The sequence below is a fragment of the Terrapene carolina genome, unplaced genomic scaffold (assembly GCF_002925995.2).
Source record: "Terrapene carolina triunguis isolate 2854851 unplaced genomic scaffold, T_m_triunguis-2.0 Scaffold58, whole genome shotgun sequence".
NCBI lineage: Eukaryota > Metazoa > Chordata > Testudines > Emydidae > Terrapene > Terrapene triunguis.
Window position 1 is genome coordinate 107,653,281 of NW_020664409.1, and position 16,135 is coordinate 107,669,415.

Consider the following 16,135-nt stretch of genomic DNA (forward strand, 5'->3'; position numbering starts at 1 on the left):
TTTTAACAATGCCTTCAGAATCAGCAGAGCATATAAAACACACAACTGTCCTTCAGGTTTGGGGGTTATTTTTTTCCCCTTTTACATGCAATATGTGAATTCATTTTCTGCGCTCAGGAATCTCAGGTGCAGAGAGCAGCAAAAATAGCCCGAGCAGACTGGTGGTTGCAGCTGTGCAGATGGTTTGAGACAAGAGACCCCATTCTGCATGAGTAGGAGCCGGGGGTGGGATGCTAATGCCGAATCTGTAAAGATATTTTCTATTCCCCAGTTTGGTAAGCATCCACAAATCAGAGTCCCATCTCAGGCACCACATACTGCAGGTTGTCAATCTTACCTGTTACAGCAGTAGTAACAATGCAGTAGCCTACATGTATACCGGGCCCTTTTATACCAAAGGGTGTGACCAATTGGCAAAGGGTAAGGGGGACACAGAATATTACAGGGATCCCCAGGTGAAGTGTGTGCACAATAATTCACCAAAGGAGAGCACATAAGGTCTGTACAGAGAGCCAGCAGCCCACTGGTCATCATCATCATTGCAAATTGCATGTACGGATATTTAAGAAGTTATGTACCCATATTGAAAATTATGTTCTTTAAGCCTTGAAGTTAAAGGCAGGTTATCAGGAGGTGACGTACCTTGGACATGTTCTGTTCAGGCAAAGCGTGCTAGACTCTTATATTTCTGTATGGTCATTGTGTATCTCACAGTGCAAATCTATTTGCATAGAGAGCCACTAGCTAATCAAGACTGTAAAATTGACAGAAAGGAACACAGCAGGAGGGTGGCCGGTTTACGAATAAAGATCAAAGGACTGTTTTAATATACAGTGCACTCCTGTTTTAAGAATCACATCGGTCATGGATGATTTGATTCTTATAAATGGAGTATTTTAGCATAGGAATGATTTTGTCCCAGTGGTTTTGATCACTATATGCGGTTGATTCTTATATACCGAGTGCACTGTATCTGGGGTTGTAAGAACACAAACAAGTATCCTTTACTGGGGGACAAGCTGGCCACATGTTTTGTTTCATGAAGAAAGGATCTCAGCCAGCCCTGGCTTAAAGATTCTGAAAGGTCTTTGGGGTGAGCTTTAGTTGAATAAAATTTCGTTTTAGAATGTGAGTTAAGATTTTATTTTAGATGTAACCATTTGTTTCGATTATTAGTACTTGCCATCCTTTGAATCTCTTCTCTTTGTTAAATAAACTTGGGCTTATTTTTATTATAAGCCTATCTAAGTGCTGTGTTAAGCAGAGCAGAGATCTGATGTGGGATTGGTAAACTGGAGTGCACAGCTTCTTTGGGAGCAGCAAATCTGCAAATACCGGGAATGTCCAGTGGATCAGGGCTTGGACACACCACGGAACTGCTCAGAGGCTCGGAGTTGGAGTGTGCCTATCGCTAACCTGGAGAAGGACAGCAGAGACTGTGCAAGCTGAGAGGGGAGTTCTTGTGTTGCCCATGGGTGGTGGAGTCAGGGACCTGACCCATAGCAGGAGCAGACAAACCTTCCTCACACTAAAGGCAGGTGGTAGTGAGGTGCCTCATACCCCTGGACACACCGGGAAGTGTCACAGTGGCGGTGTCAGCAGGACCTGATGAAATTCATCCTAGGGTATTTAAGGACCTAGCTGAAGCAATCTCAGAACTGTTAGGAATTATCTTTGAGAACCCTTGGAGGACGGGTGAGGTCCCAGAGGATGGGAGAAGGCATACTTTAGTACCTAATTTAAAAAAGGAGGAACTGAGGCACTGAGAACTAAAACAGGATTTGAACAGGTAGGATATCAAGATGATCTGCAATACCATACCATCTGGAGTGAGATATTCAAAGGCAAAAGGGCATCTGATAGGCACCTAGCTCCCGTTCGTGCCTTTCAAAATCACCCTCTGATTGCCTAAGACTTGACTCAGGCCAGGCATCATGAATGATGGGAGTGTGAAAAGGGAAGTAATCAAAACAAAAGCAAAAGAATCCTGTTCACTTCATCTCCATTGGAAATAAATATATTTTTTTTCCAAATGGAAAAGGACAAAGTCGTAACAAAGAAATGTAAATATGGCTAAGCAGACTGGAATTTGACTAGAAAGCCAGGATTAAACTTCCATATTCTTGTGAAAGATGTGAAGATTCTTATGAAGTCTAAAATGACCACAAATGGTCAGGACCCCAATATCAGAAAGACAGCAAGCCAGACCATCACGGGTGCAAATTCACATATCTCCATTAATGTCAATGGAGCTACAATGCTTTACACCAGGGGAAGATCTGGGCAAGCATCTTCAGCAGCACTCACACCATGCTGGAGTGTTGACTCCGAAAATGTCACAGACTGAATGACCGCTTTCTCCAACACCTTGGTTTCTCCCCATCTTTGACTTGTCCTACTTTTGCTTTGGGCCTGATCCTGTGAGGCATAGAGTGCTTCCTCCAAGGCGAAGAGGTCCCAGGATCTGACATGAGGCATTCAGCACTTCTTAAGAGACTCTTATTGACTTCACTGGACTTTGGATCAGGTGAAAGGACCTTAGCTTGTGAAATCTGAAGAGGTTATAGCCCTGGGTTGAGCAGCTGCTCACAGAGTCCTGTGTACCAGCAGACCCCAATTTCCACTACTACAGGAAGTCTTGAATACAATAGCTATGGCATAAGAAACCTCCAGAACCCCCTCTGATCCTTGTCCAGTCAAGCTGCTATTCCCCAGTTTCATGTAGCTGAAGTGTTCTGAACAAAACCAACTGTGGAGCCATCTGTGCATTCTCTTGGCTATGAACAACAACAAAATACTCAGGCATACAAAGAAGACAAAATATATGATCAGTGCCACAGGTGGGCAGCTTGCCCTCTGTGTTTCATATGAAGGCATGTTTGTCCCACTATTTGCTCTTCTCAAGACCTATAAATATCTTCCTCCATGCACTTTTTTCCTTGCAATATGCTTGTCAGTGTCCTCCTTTCACTCAAAATACAGGAGCATGCAGAGTTTTTATGCAAATTATTTTCTTAAATTTTTATGACGTATGCTGAATTAAGCCCTTTACTGTGAACATCCTTTATGATGCTATAAATGTAAAATAGTCCTCAAATTATCCACGTTCCACTGACATGGTGGAATTAAAACCTGCTGAGGGATGCATTGACTGGAACTTGCAAGAATTCAGGAATAAAATAACTTTTATTGCTTGTAAAAAACTGGGATATAAATGGAGGTATTTACATGTTTAAAATAGTAAGTAAGGTGGCTGAGAAACTAAAGAACCATTTCATTTTTTTCTGTGCTAACTGAAGATTAAAATAATAAAATTATTGCAATGCTTTGTACTTTAATAGCCCCTTTTGTTCTAGGATACCAAAGCCTGTAAAAGTTGGGAATTTTCAAAGATGTCTAAAGGATTTAGGCATCCATGTTAATGAGAATTGGCGCCTAACTCCAGCAGGCTGCTTTGAAAATTCCAACCTATAAACTTAAATTAATTAAGCTTCATTCACAACACTCCTGAGAATAGGATATTATTTCCCCAGATGGGAACATTGCAGCACACCGAGGTCAGATGGCATTGGCCACTGTCAGGGAATGGGAACACAGGACTCCCGAATCACAGTCTCCACTTCCATCATACTACATTATATCTTCTTCTCAGCGCAGATCATGACCTATGTGCATGCTCAATGCTTCAGTGTGAGCCACAGCAAGTGGATGTAGAGTGGACAGTCTTTGCACAAGAAAGTTTTCACAGTTAAAAATGGAGCATTTCCAGAAAATCTGTGACCGTCCCCAGCCATTTCACACCTCATCATTAGAAAGGGCCTGAGGAATAGATTAAAAGCACAGGACTTCTCTGTAGGGTCTTGAAATCACTGCTTGAGTATTTTGCTGTGTACAGAGTTGTTGGCATTCACCTTTTCGCTGCCCTGATATGGAAATGTTTAGCATTGTCCTTCTGGTCACTGGTACTGGACAGAGAAGATTAACTTTAGGGAAGGATATAGATTCCTTGGTGAGAAAGAGGATCTCCTTATAGATACATAGGTTCAGCTATAGGTGATGGCTTGAAATGATTCCCAGGAGAAGGGTTCCATTACATCTTCTGTGCAATATTTATCTTACATCAATGTTTACCTTGCATCATTTTGGCTGACATTTTCAAAGCTGTCCAAGAGATCTAGATGCCCAACAGCCAACAGAGATCCCAAAAGGGAGGTCAGAAGTCACTTCAAAGTGTGCTTTGACGTATCGACTGCATGTTTCACATCCTCAAATTGTCACCTTGCAATCCCAACAGCGCTACTCATGCTGCTGATGCAAATTCACCCTTTACATGCTAGTATCATCCCTTTGGATAAGATCCCAGAATATTACTAACATCAAATCAATGGGTCTCCTCCCTCCATGTGTGTCTCCTTTCCGTCTCAAGTCTTTCCCCCTCTCCTTTCAGTTTTAGTTGCAATCAGAGGCCTGGATCGGACCATCTTGCTTAGCATCCCTTCCTGGGACACTGGTGCATTCCACTCTCTGACACAAATCACAGAAACCCTCTCCCTTCTCCCCGTGGTTCACCAATGTTTCACTCCTCCCACTGATGCCTTCTTTCAATTCCCAGTGACGGGTTCCATTCCTGACACCATGCTTCCAACTGCTACTTTCTTCTCCTGACTTGTGTCCAGTAATATGCGAGTAAAAGTCACTATATTAGAGAACTGTGGAGTTAAAATTGAAATTCTGTCTTATACTCAGGCTTATTGCACCTAGGAACTGCCAGGATTTGCGGACTAGCAGGTGATCTACTGGACCATATGAAGTGAAGTACCTGTGCTCAACGTGAGTGAGATAAGGATAGAATATCATCCTTAAAGCCTGGCTGACATTTAAGTAGTCAGCATAGTCCAGTGGATAGGGTACTGGAGGAGGAATTAGGAGATCAGGCTCTGTCACTGGCCTGATGCACGAACATATGAGGTGATCTGACTTGCCATGTGCCTCTGTTTACCCTCTTACCTTTTGTCGGACACGTTTGTTTAGAATGCAAGCTCTGCTTCTTTCTATGGGTTTGTATGATGCCTAGCACAATGAGACCCTGATGTCAGCTGGGGCCTCCAGGGGGTGGCTATAACATAAACAGCAACGACATAAGGCTTTAGAATCCCAGAGCACATCATAAATTTAAACAGATCAACATATAGTGCAATTACTCTACCTACTCCTGAAATGCCGCAGCCCCTGGGTGGAAGTTAGTGACTTATAAACAGCACACAGACACTGCACCGGGGAATTGGGACTGACTAGTGATCTCTCTCAAACTTGTTCCTCAGCTGCCAGCACTTAAAGGAATTTAAAATGCAGACCACAAAATAGATGATAATAAATTAGAAAACCAGCAGTCTGCAGAATAAGTTGCACACACTCCACAAAAAGCTATTGAGGAAAAAATATTGCCATAAATTGTGTTTAGCACAGTGCGTTAAGTCGGAAGCACAGCCTTGATGAGTTACAATAAGGGTTTGAAGACCAGCCATTTGGGTCCTGTAGAATGCCAACCAATAATGTTACTGTCTACGCAGGCCCCTGGCTGATGGGGAATGGTCGGTATGCGGACCTCACAACACCAAGCATTGGAACTTCATCCTGTGGGTACCAAATCCACCTCCCCCACAGCGTCTTCAGCAGGAGATAAGGATGCTCAGCGTCCCTCAGGGTTTGAACCATTCTGTTTGCTTCAGTGGAAGCACGGTCAGGTCTGAACATCCCCTATCTGAAAATACAGCTTGGCAAAACCACCCTGAAAATGTATCGGCTCAGGCACAAACTGTACTTACTTGCCCCATGCTATGATGTATATTTTTTGTTTGTTTGCTATAATTTTGATATCTAGAGCAATTTGCAGCTAAAAGGTAGGGAGATTTTTGGGTCCAGCGCTCCTATATATTTGAAATATCCAGTGGAGAATTCCTCTTCTGGAGGGATGGCTTCTGCACCAGCCACCCAGCCCACCACAGAGGGTGTTCCAGGGGGAAGGGGTGGGCCGAGGAACGGCAGAGCTTAGCTCTGCTACGCTGATTCTCTACCGACATGAGGTCTCTTAGGGATTTTATGCCAGTTGCATAAGCTCCTTGGATGCTCTAATTCATGACAGGGACAGGCTGGCACTCAATCAGGGAGCCATCACCAGCTCCCAGATGCCCCCTCCCCCATCACTGAGTAGAGACTGGATTCATTTTCCTCAGGTTGTTTTTGAAGAAACTGAGCACAGTAAGTCATGTCTGGTTTCCATTATAATTTTGCCTGCAATTATATTTAAGCATAAACTAGGGAGCAAGCTTGGTCTGAAAACGACACATCCCTCTCAGCTGCACCCGGCATTCACGGAGAATGGAGGGACACAAAGGGGACAGTTGCAGCTCCCGGTTCTAATTCTGTACCCGGTTCTATCCCAGCTCTGGCATAATTTACAGAAAACTGAAGGCTATTCTGGTCTATGCTGCAGAATTATGGCTCCCCAAGGGGCAAACCTACACCTACCACTCTGGCCACGCTGCTCTTGCTCCAACACACCCCCTATGCCAGGGGGACTCCCTCCATCAGGTGACCATATTTCCCAAAGGCAAAATGGGACTAGCCGGAGCCCTCTCCCCACCCCTGCTTGGGGCTGACTTGAGTCGCTTGCCCAAGGTGCCCTCCCCAAGCACTCCAGCCCCTTCCCCCCACCACCACATGAGGCTGGGGCTAGCATCACTGCTTGCTCGAGCCCTGCCTGCCTCCTGCTCAATCCCTGCCTCCTTCCCCCCACGGGGCTGGCGTTGCCGCTTGCCCCCCCCCCCATGTTCCTCTGCAGCCCCCTTTTTTGGCAAAAGCGGGCATTTGTCCTGTTTGCTTTTCCCAACTCGATCAGTTGGCAGGAGCGAACGGGACAAATGCCCGCTTTTGCCAAAAAAAATCAGGCTGGCCGTGACAGGGCTTAAAAAAGGGACTGTCCCGGCCAAAATGGGACATATGGTCACCCTATCCCTCCATAATGAGGGAATCCCTAGCTAGTTGCTTTCTAGACCCTTTGCACTGCCAGATCAACACAAAGGGTTCTGACTGAAGCAGAAATCTGGCCCCCTGTATTCAAATATTTAATACGTTATCCTTTATATTTCTCTCGCATCCAAGGAACATTGTGCAAGCCCTCCAGTGGCTAATTTAACAAATCCAAATTAGTATAGATTTGTAAAGTCTGTTTAGCCTAATCGCTAAATTGTTTCCCTTATATTTCAAAGTTCAAATAATCTTCAGGGGGTGTTTTTATTAAAATGTCCTCATTATTATTTCCTCCCTCTGGGTCAAAAATGGACCATTGTCTCTACCACACTTAATTATCTTTATGAGCCCCGAATTTTCTGCAGCCATTGGAAAATAGTTAAACTCCTTTAGTTGAAGAATCAAAATGCCATGTTAATTTTTCCCAGGACATTGTGGCATGAATTAAGGGAATAGTCTTTGCACTGTTGCCTTTAGTTTACATAAAAGTTTGATTCATTTTTCCTTTGTAATTCTCATTATATTTTTATGGTATTCATAGAGCAAGATGAGTTCCCTCCTATGACACATTTAAGAGCGATACATATCCACGCATGCTAACTACACACTGTGAAACCTAGCCGCAAAATTATCTGCCTGGTCCTGCACTTGTGACGCTAATAGCACTTTTGACATTGAATTTAGTGTGAGTGGGATCAGGGCCTATAATCTAACGGCATCAAGGCCAACACTGTCTAAATTGGCTGCCTACAGCTAGACACCTAAATCCATATTCAGGCACTTAAATAAAAGTGGCCTGCTTTTCAAATGTGATGAATGCCTGCTGTTTCCACGGAGGTCAATAGGAGCTGCAGGTGCTCCACACTTTTGAGATTGCAGCTACTTTCATTTAGGTGCTTATATAGGGATTCAGATGCCTAAAGTTAAGGCCCCAAGCTTCATCTTCGTTCGCTATCAATTCCATAGTTACATGTTCATCACACGGGGCCAGATTGATCCATAGATTGCGAGGCCTGAAGGGCCTGTTGTGATCATTTCATCTAATCTCCATAAAATAGACAACAGAAACTTCCCCCAAATAATCCCTTTCTGAATTAGAGCATCTGGTTTAGAAAGACATCCAGTCTTGATTTAAAAATTGTCAGTGATGGAGCTTGCTCATGTGTATAGTGGCTTACCAATGGGAGAATGGGGTTCACCGGTGAGTCCTTAATTATTTGTTTTGTCGACAAGTAGTTTACACTGGGCCAAAATCCTGACACTATGCTAGGAGCAAAACAATCCAGAGTGGTCTGCCTGATTTTGATGGTGTAGCTTGTGTGTAGATTTTGGAATCATAATGAACAGACTAGAGTGACCCAAACACACCTGTATTCACACCTTACACAAGAGTGTAACACTCTTTGTGCAAATTATACCATTTAAAAACTAACAACACACTGATCATCAATATTCTTGTGTAATGTATGTACAAAAGGCGTATTAAGAGTTATGAACGTAAGTTGAAATCATGACTGCCATGTGTTTACCAGACAAGCCCGGGGAGTGGGTAAAACTGGTTTCTCAAAGTCAAACTGACACGCTGACTCCTCTAGCCAGGTGTCAAAGTTGATTGGCAATCACCTGTCAAGTGGCCATTTTTTGGCAATGAAGGGTGACAGGAACAGATTGATCGGCATTTTAGCAAACAACAACATGGAACCTCTTTCACCACAAGACTCCATGTCTCTATCCTCATAGCTGGAATGAATTTTATCTAGGGGTGACCTTCAAGACAATGCATTTCAAAGGGTGACTGGACTATAAAAGTGAGGGGCAAAAATGCTCCAAGCTTTCTCTCCTTATCTCTTTCTCTCACCTAAGACGACACAGGAACCAGCCTTTGGGGGAATTCCTTACCTGAGAATGTGGTCAATAAGGTTGCTGGCAATCTGTGAGAAGGATTTTACCTGGAACCAAATCTAGTCTGTTAAGTTTTAGCTACCAGAAAGTGTTTTATCTTTATTTCTCTTGTAACCACTTCTAACTTTAATACTTTATACTTGTACTCAAAATCTACCTCTCTGGAGTTAAATAAACGTGTTTTATTTTTTAAAATCAAAACTAATTCAGTGTTGTGTTTACACTGAACTGCTTGGGTAACTCCATTTAAAGTATCAAACTGCTGAGCCAGAGCTTATTAGCCATCCAAAGTCCATTGCTGTTACACCTAGTACCCCTCACCCAGGGCATACCCTGCACAATTCCTCTGCCCTTCATGAATACAGTAATGATAACAATCTATTCTCATGTTTACACAGCAAACCAAATTAAAAAAAACCATACAAGACTTGGTAGGTGGAATTATGGGTAAGTGACATTATTACTTATGTAAACTGAAGATGGCCAAGACTGGCTTGCCCCCTTCCCAGTAGATGGAGCAGACAGTTCTGTTCCTCTAGGTCTTCTAGAAATAGGGCTCACACATGCATTCTACTAATCGGCACAAGCAGCGTGTCTACACTGAAAGAAAAAAAAAACCCTGCAGAATCGAGTCTCAGAGCCTGTGTCAATAGACTTGGGCCTGGGGGGCTCAGGCCATGAGGATAAAAACAACAATGTAGGTGCTCCAGCACGGGCTGGAACCTGGGCGAGGGGGAAGGGTCTGAGATCCCAGGCTCCAGCTCAAGAGGGAACATCTACACTGCTATTTTTTGCCCCACAGCCCAAGCCCTGCAAGCTCAAGTCAATTGACCAGGCTCTGAGACTCAGTACCGTGGGTTTCTCTTTGCACTGTAGACATACACAAGGTGACTCAGACCTCCACTGGTAGCAGACCCCAGAGAAGCAGCTATGTTTTGGAGAAGCCTCCATAATGTCTCCTCTCATCAGTGAGTGCAGGAATGTAGCCAGTGATGTATAAAAGTGACCAAAAGGTGGGACGAAAAAGAGGTAAATAAAGAGCTTATCTCAAAGGAGGTGGGACTGGAAGCCAGGACTCCTGGGTTCCATTGCTGGCTTCATCATTGACTCCTTGTTTGATAGCAATAAAGTCCTCAGATAAAACTGCCATATAAATGGAAATTATTATTGTTGTAACCTCAGCAACAAACAAAGGGAAAGGTGAAAACTCTATAAATCCCACCTATCTGGAATTAATGAAGCTGAAGGCTTTGCCTTTGAATGCTAAAATTGCCGTTGATGTGATGAAGGATGGTCCATTGTCAATGCACGCACAAAGCTGAGGGGGGAAAATGATTTTGCAAAAAGCAGCTCAAAGCTAAACTCTGCCACATTCTCTGCCATTTCATGGGATTCTAACCAAAGAAGCGACTTCAAGTAGCTATTAATTTGCCCAATTATGGCTCATAGATGTTGGGTTTCATTCTCCAGAACCTCTCTCTTTCCGTAAAACTTGTCAATTAGTCCCTGTGTGACATTACAGCCTTCACCAGATAGGGATTTCAGGGCTTATTAGGGAAGATTTTTGTATTATTCAATAATGTGTGTGTGTGTGCACTATGTCCACAAATCTCTACCCGTAGGCATGCAAAAAGAGAGAGAATTTAGCTTCTTAGCATTTCTACAGTGGAGTAAACAAACATGCCATTTAATCTTAATAAAAAGAGAGGTTTAATAACGCAGTCTGTTTTCAGTGACTGAGACCAACCAGATGTAAAATGCCCATTAGCATTAGTAGTACAATGACAAATTGCCTACCTAGTACAGTACTTTATTTGATATAGAGTCTTTCAAACCAACTGTGCCCCTGACATGCTTTAGAATTAAATAATACCATTACAGAGTTAAATAACAGGAGAGGAAGGGAAAAACTAGCAGACAAGGGAGAGATGAGCAGTTTTCAGCTGAGGTTTGAAATGAGACTGAACAAATGTGGTAAGTGCACAAGCTGTAGAGGAGACGGCTCTCCCGCCAGCAGACGAAGTAGTCTGGGAAGTGACAGAGGAGGCCGATGCTAAACAATCAACGAGAGAGAAAGTGTGGGATGTAGGGCGGAGTCAGTCCATGGAAGGTTTTAAAACCCAGAAGGGTCATATGAAACTGGCTCTGGAAATGAATGAGGAGGTGTCTAGAGATGGGCATAGTTTGGGCTCGCTTCTTTGTACATGTAGGAAGTTGGCAAAAGCATTCTTTATGAGCTGGTGTCTGGTGAACTGGAACTGGGGTGGTAGTAGCCAAGATAAGAGAACAGTTTATATTAGGTTAATTATTATTATTTCTACATTCTTGGTGTTACACCGAGACGCAGTGTCACACACACACATATGCTGCTTAGCTCTCCCATTGTTGCTGCTGATGTACTGCAGCCCCAGGGGTAGGCAATGCCCCACACTGCAATACCAGGGCCCATTTGGGTGGAATCTAAGGATATAGATTCGTCTGAACCATTTACCTTCCATACTTTGTCAGCTAAAGTCACATCCTCAGGCCAAATGTTCTGCCCAGTCATTGTGCTGAAAGATTCCCATGTATGTAAATAGGGGTTACATGATTAGCCCTTAGGGAACCAATCAGATTCCAGTTTATTATCACACAGAAATTACCAGGGTTTGTGAGGATGGTGGGGTGCTGTGCCCAGGATTGAGGAGGGGCTGTGACAGTGGGGAGGTGGAAGTAGGGTAGTCCTACCAGAACCTCTTACATATCCTGGGCCTGAACTCTTACAGGGACCTCACTGCCAGTTCTTAGCCTATGCCTACAACTAGGAATCAGTGGGGTTGACATAATGAAGATGACAGAATGGAGAAGAGGATGGAGCACACAAACCAAGCAGTTAAGGTAATGGTTAGCACATGCCTAGATGGTTTCATGGGTTTTTTATTCAGCAAAATTCTCATCTTGAGTAAATGAGAGAAACTCAGCTGAAGTCAATGGAACTGCACCAGTTTACACCAACAAAGTTTTTCTCCATTTTGTATATATAATCCATTACCAGTAGCCCCTTTAGCTAATCATTACTAGTTGACTAATTTATTGTAGGTACCGAGTCAGAATTGGCTCTCAAGGAAGGATTGAAAGGTTGAGAGCATAGGGCGCTGACACACAAGCTCACAGAAGGTGTTCCACATGAAGAGTATGGCCTGGCAGATAATGGATGGAGGAGATATGTGAAGGTAAGGGAGATAGGAGAGGGCTTCAATGTGTTAGGAGCATGGAGAGGATGGGAACAGGAGAGGAGAGGAGGTTGGGGTGCCTGTTGCATCAGAAAAAGGGAAACCCTAGCTGTTAAATACACACTCAACATGTTGAACATTTAGAATCTAGTTTTCAGAAATACCGAGCAGCCACACCTCCTGCTGAACACAATGGGAGCTCAGCTCTTCAGAAAACCAGGCTCTGGCTTCTTAGAGTTGCAGGTAATTTATAATATTTAAAGGGAGAAAAGAAAAAAAAAGGTTCATGGCAGTGAGTATCCCTCAAACATTTTGCATGGCCCTGTATTATTAGTAGTGCTTCCAAACTGACACTATGTACCTACAAGTGCAAGGAAGAACTACAGCTGGAATGTTACAAGGGTGTAAGCATTGCAGAAAACTACGTTTGCTGAATTCTATGGACAGAATAGACTAAGGGGATGAGCGAAAGCCCAGCGAAATCCATGAACGGCTCCCACTGATTTCAATGAGTTGTGGAGCTGGATCTAACTGCAATGCAATATATTCCAAATGAGGAGGACTGAATAACCAATAGCTGTCAACCAGGATGACAATGGAACATTAGACCTTTAATAATCCATGATCCGGTCGAAGTTCTCCCTATGACATGGCACCTGACGTTGTTCTTCAGGCGTGTTTTTTTCCAGACAGTTGTGCAAAAGCAACAAACATACCAATAATTATGAGGGAGATCATCCACTAACGAAACAATATCCTGGATTAATTCTTTTTTCCCTGGAACCTTTTAAAAGAGATCAAAGCCCATAAATACCATCTTTCAAGGCAGAGCTACGTCACCTCTCTACATCTCTCTATTTATCCACTTCTCTTGCCCTATCATTGTGTCTCTTTCTCTGCTCCTCTCCTTTCTTCCCACTACTACCTCTATTCAATCCTACAAATGCATGTAAGTAAACCACCAAACAGCAACAATGAACACAGAATCAGTAGAGCAGTACAGAATTACTTTATCTATTGTGTTAATGTCAGTTCTCTTTTGCATACGCACAGGATATTTTCTCCTTCCATTTTTTTCTTGCATATTTGATTTTCCAGAATCTTCTTTTCAGGAGAAAAACTACCATAATTATGAAGTAATAATAATAATAATCTTAATAATATATTTAAAATGTCTTCAAATTATTCCCCTTTTGAAACACAAGCAAATATGGCTTTGATTTCCCGTTGAACATCCAGATGTCTGAATAAATTGAAGCCCTTATTTCCTGATTTGACTAGTGCAACATCCTCCTCCATAGCCTCCCAAACATATTGCCCCTTTCTGCCCAAAGTCCTGCGGCTACGCTCATATTCCTTGCCTGATATTCCAACCCCACCAATCCCCTCTTTGAAGCCCTCTCTCTTTCTGCTATTGCATCATATTCAAGATTGTTAGTACCTACAGAGCTTTGCATATATCAGCCCCACTCCACTTCCCTTCCCTTATCTCATGTCACTTCAGCCCTCCACCAGCTCTGGTCCATTAATGATTGTAGTTTATCCAATCATCTGTCAACTTCTCACCTAATCACCTTCATTACCTTCTTCCAGGCTGCCTTCTATACTTGTAATGCTCTTCCTGAGTTCATCCACAAGGCTCTTACCCTCTGGACAGTTAAGGCCCTATTATTTCTGCTACGTGTCTATGTACCTCTAAGGTTTTGTACATCTAAAACCTTAGATGGACAAGTAAATAGTAATACATATTTCACAAAAGAGGTGGTCAAGCCTCAACTTGGCACATCTCCTGATAAATAGAATCACAGAAATATCAGGCTGGAAGGGACATTGAAAGGTCATCAAGTCCAGCCACCTGAACCGAGGCAGGGCCAAGCAAACCTAGACCATCCCTGGCAGGCATTTGGCCAACCGGTTCTTTAAAACTGCCAATGATGGGCATTCCAGCCCCCTGCCCCCTTGGAAGCCTATTGCAGTGCTTAACTACCCTTATAGTTAGAAAGTTTTTCCCTAATAGCTCATTTAAACCTCCGGGCACATGCCCCTTTGTCAGCGGCTGGTAGAGGAACCAGGGCCCTATGACTACACTGGGTTCCAGCCCAAGGACCCTATAATCAGGGGCCAACGTTTTTGCAGCCCCACTCCTCCCTGTTGTTTCCCTGGACTCCTTCCCACCCAGCTTTTCTCATGCTCTCTTTCCTGCAACTTCTCTAAGTTGACCCTTCTTTCAGGAGTAGGAGTCTTAGGGCCCTGCCCTGGGCCATCCCCTCTATTCCCAGAGAGGGATTACAGACTCTCTCCCCTGGCAGTCCCTCCTGCTCTGAATTTCCTAGTTTTGTAATCCTCCCAGCTGCGCTTCAGCATCAATTAAGCCTGCCTTTTTCCTCTCCCGCAGGTGCAGCCAGGCATGTTAATTCACTTCTTAGGCACACATTAACCCATTTAGGGCTTGTGTGGACTACACATCCAATCACAACACCCCAGAATGATATTTGCCTTTTTCACAACTGCATTCCACTGTTGACTCATATTCCATTTGTGATCCACTATAACCCGCAGATCCTTTTCAGCACTACTATCTAGTTTTTGTAGTTTGATTTTTCCTTCCTAAGTGAAGTACTTTGTACTTTTCTTTCTTGAATTTCATCTTTCTGATTTCAGACCAATTCTCCAATTTGTCAGGGTTATTTTGAATTCTAATCCTGCCCTCCATGGGCTTGCAAGCATCTTCCCTGATTGGTGTCATCCTCAAATTTTATAAGCATACTCTCCATTCCATTATCCAAGTCACTAATGAAAATACAGAATAGTACCAGACCCAGGACAGGCCCCTGTGCGACCCACTACATACACCCTCCCAGTTTGACAGCAAACCATTGATAACTACTCTCTGAGCATGGTTTTTCAAGCAGTTGTGCACCCACCTTACAGTAATTTCATATAGACCCCATTTCCCTAGTTTGTTGATGAGAATGTCATGTGGGACTGTGTCAAAAGCCTTACTAAAATCAAGCTATATCATCCCCCTCTAAATCCACTAGACCAGTAACCCTGTCAAAGAAGGAAACTAAATTGGTTTGGCATGATTTTTTTTCTTGACAAATCCATGCTGGTTATTCCTTATAACCCTATCATCCTTTAGGTGCTTACAAACCAGTGGTGAGCTGGAGCCGGTTCGCACTGTCCCGCGTGGGACAACCGGTTCTAAAAGGTCATTTAAATTTAACAAGCGCTCCCTGCCGCGGCCCCAGCTCACCTCAGCTCTGCCTCCACCTCCTCCCATGAATGCTCCGCCCTGCTTCTCCTCCCCCCCTGCTTCCCGCGAATCAGTTGTTCGCACGGGAAGTCTTGGAGGGCTGAGAAGCAAGCAGGCTTCCCGCTCAGGCCCAGGAAGACGGTAGGGGTAGGGAAAGCAAGGAGGGCCATGCGCCCTGGCCGGTCTCCGGCCGCGGCCCTCCCTGGCTCCAGCTGGCCGCCCGGCTCCCGCCGCATCCTCCGGCCCCGCGTCCCCGGGCTCCGGCCGCGCAACTCCTGCCCCAGCCCCGCGTCCCCGGGCTCCTGGCTCCGGCCGCAGCCGGACTGTAGCGCCGCCAGCCACATCCAGGCAGTGTGGTAAGGGGGCAGGGAGCAGGGAGGGGGTGTTGGAGAGAGGGCAGGGGAGTTCGGGGGGTGGTGGGGAGGTGGATAGGGGTTCGGGCGGTCAGAGGGCAGGGAACAGGGGGTTGAATGGGGGCAGGAGTCCTGGGGGGCAGTCAGGAAGGAGCGGGGGTTGGATGGAGTGGCAGGGAGCAGTCAGGGGACAGGGAAGGGGGGTGGATGGGGCAGGGGTCCCTGGGGTGGGGGAGGCATCAAGGAACGCAGGGGTTTGGATGGGGCAGGAGTCCCGGGGGGTGGGCCATGACCCCCTCGTGGGGTGAGGAGGGAACCGGTTGTTACGATTTTGGCAGCTCATCACTGTTACAAACTGATGGTTTAATAATTTGTTCCAATGT

General features: G+C 44.6%; 1 protein-coding gene across 2 annotated transcripts in view; it reads right to left on the minus strand.

Moving 5' to 3' along the window:
- Positions 1 to 16,135, minus strand: part of TSNARE1 (t-SNARE domain containing 1) — a 686,859-nt gene that overhangs the window by 135,507 nt on the left and 535,217 nt on the right. The gene's annotated exons all lie outside the window — the stretch shown is intronic.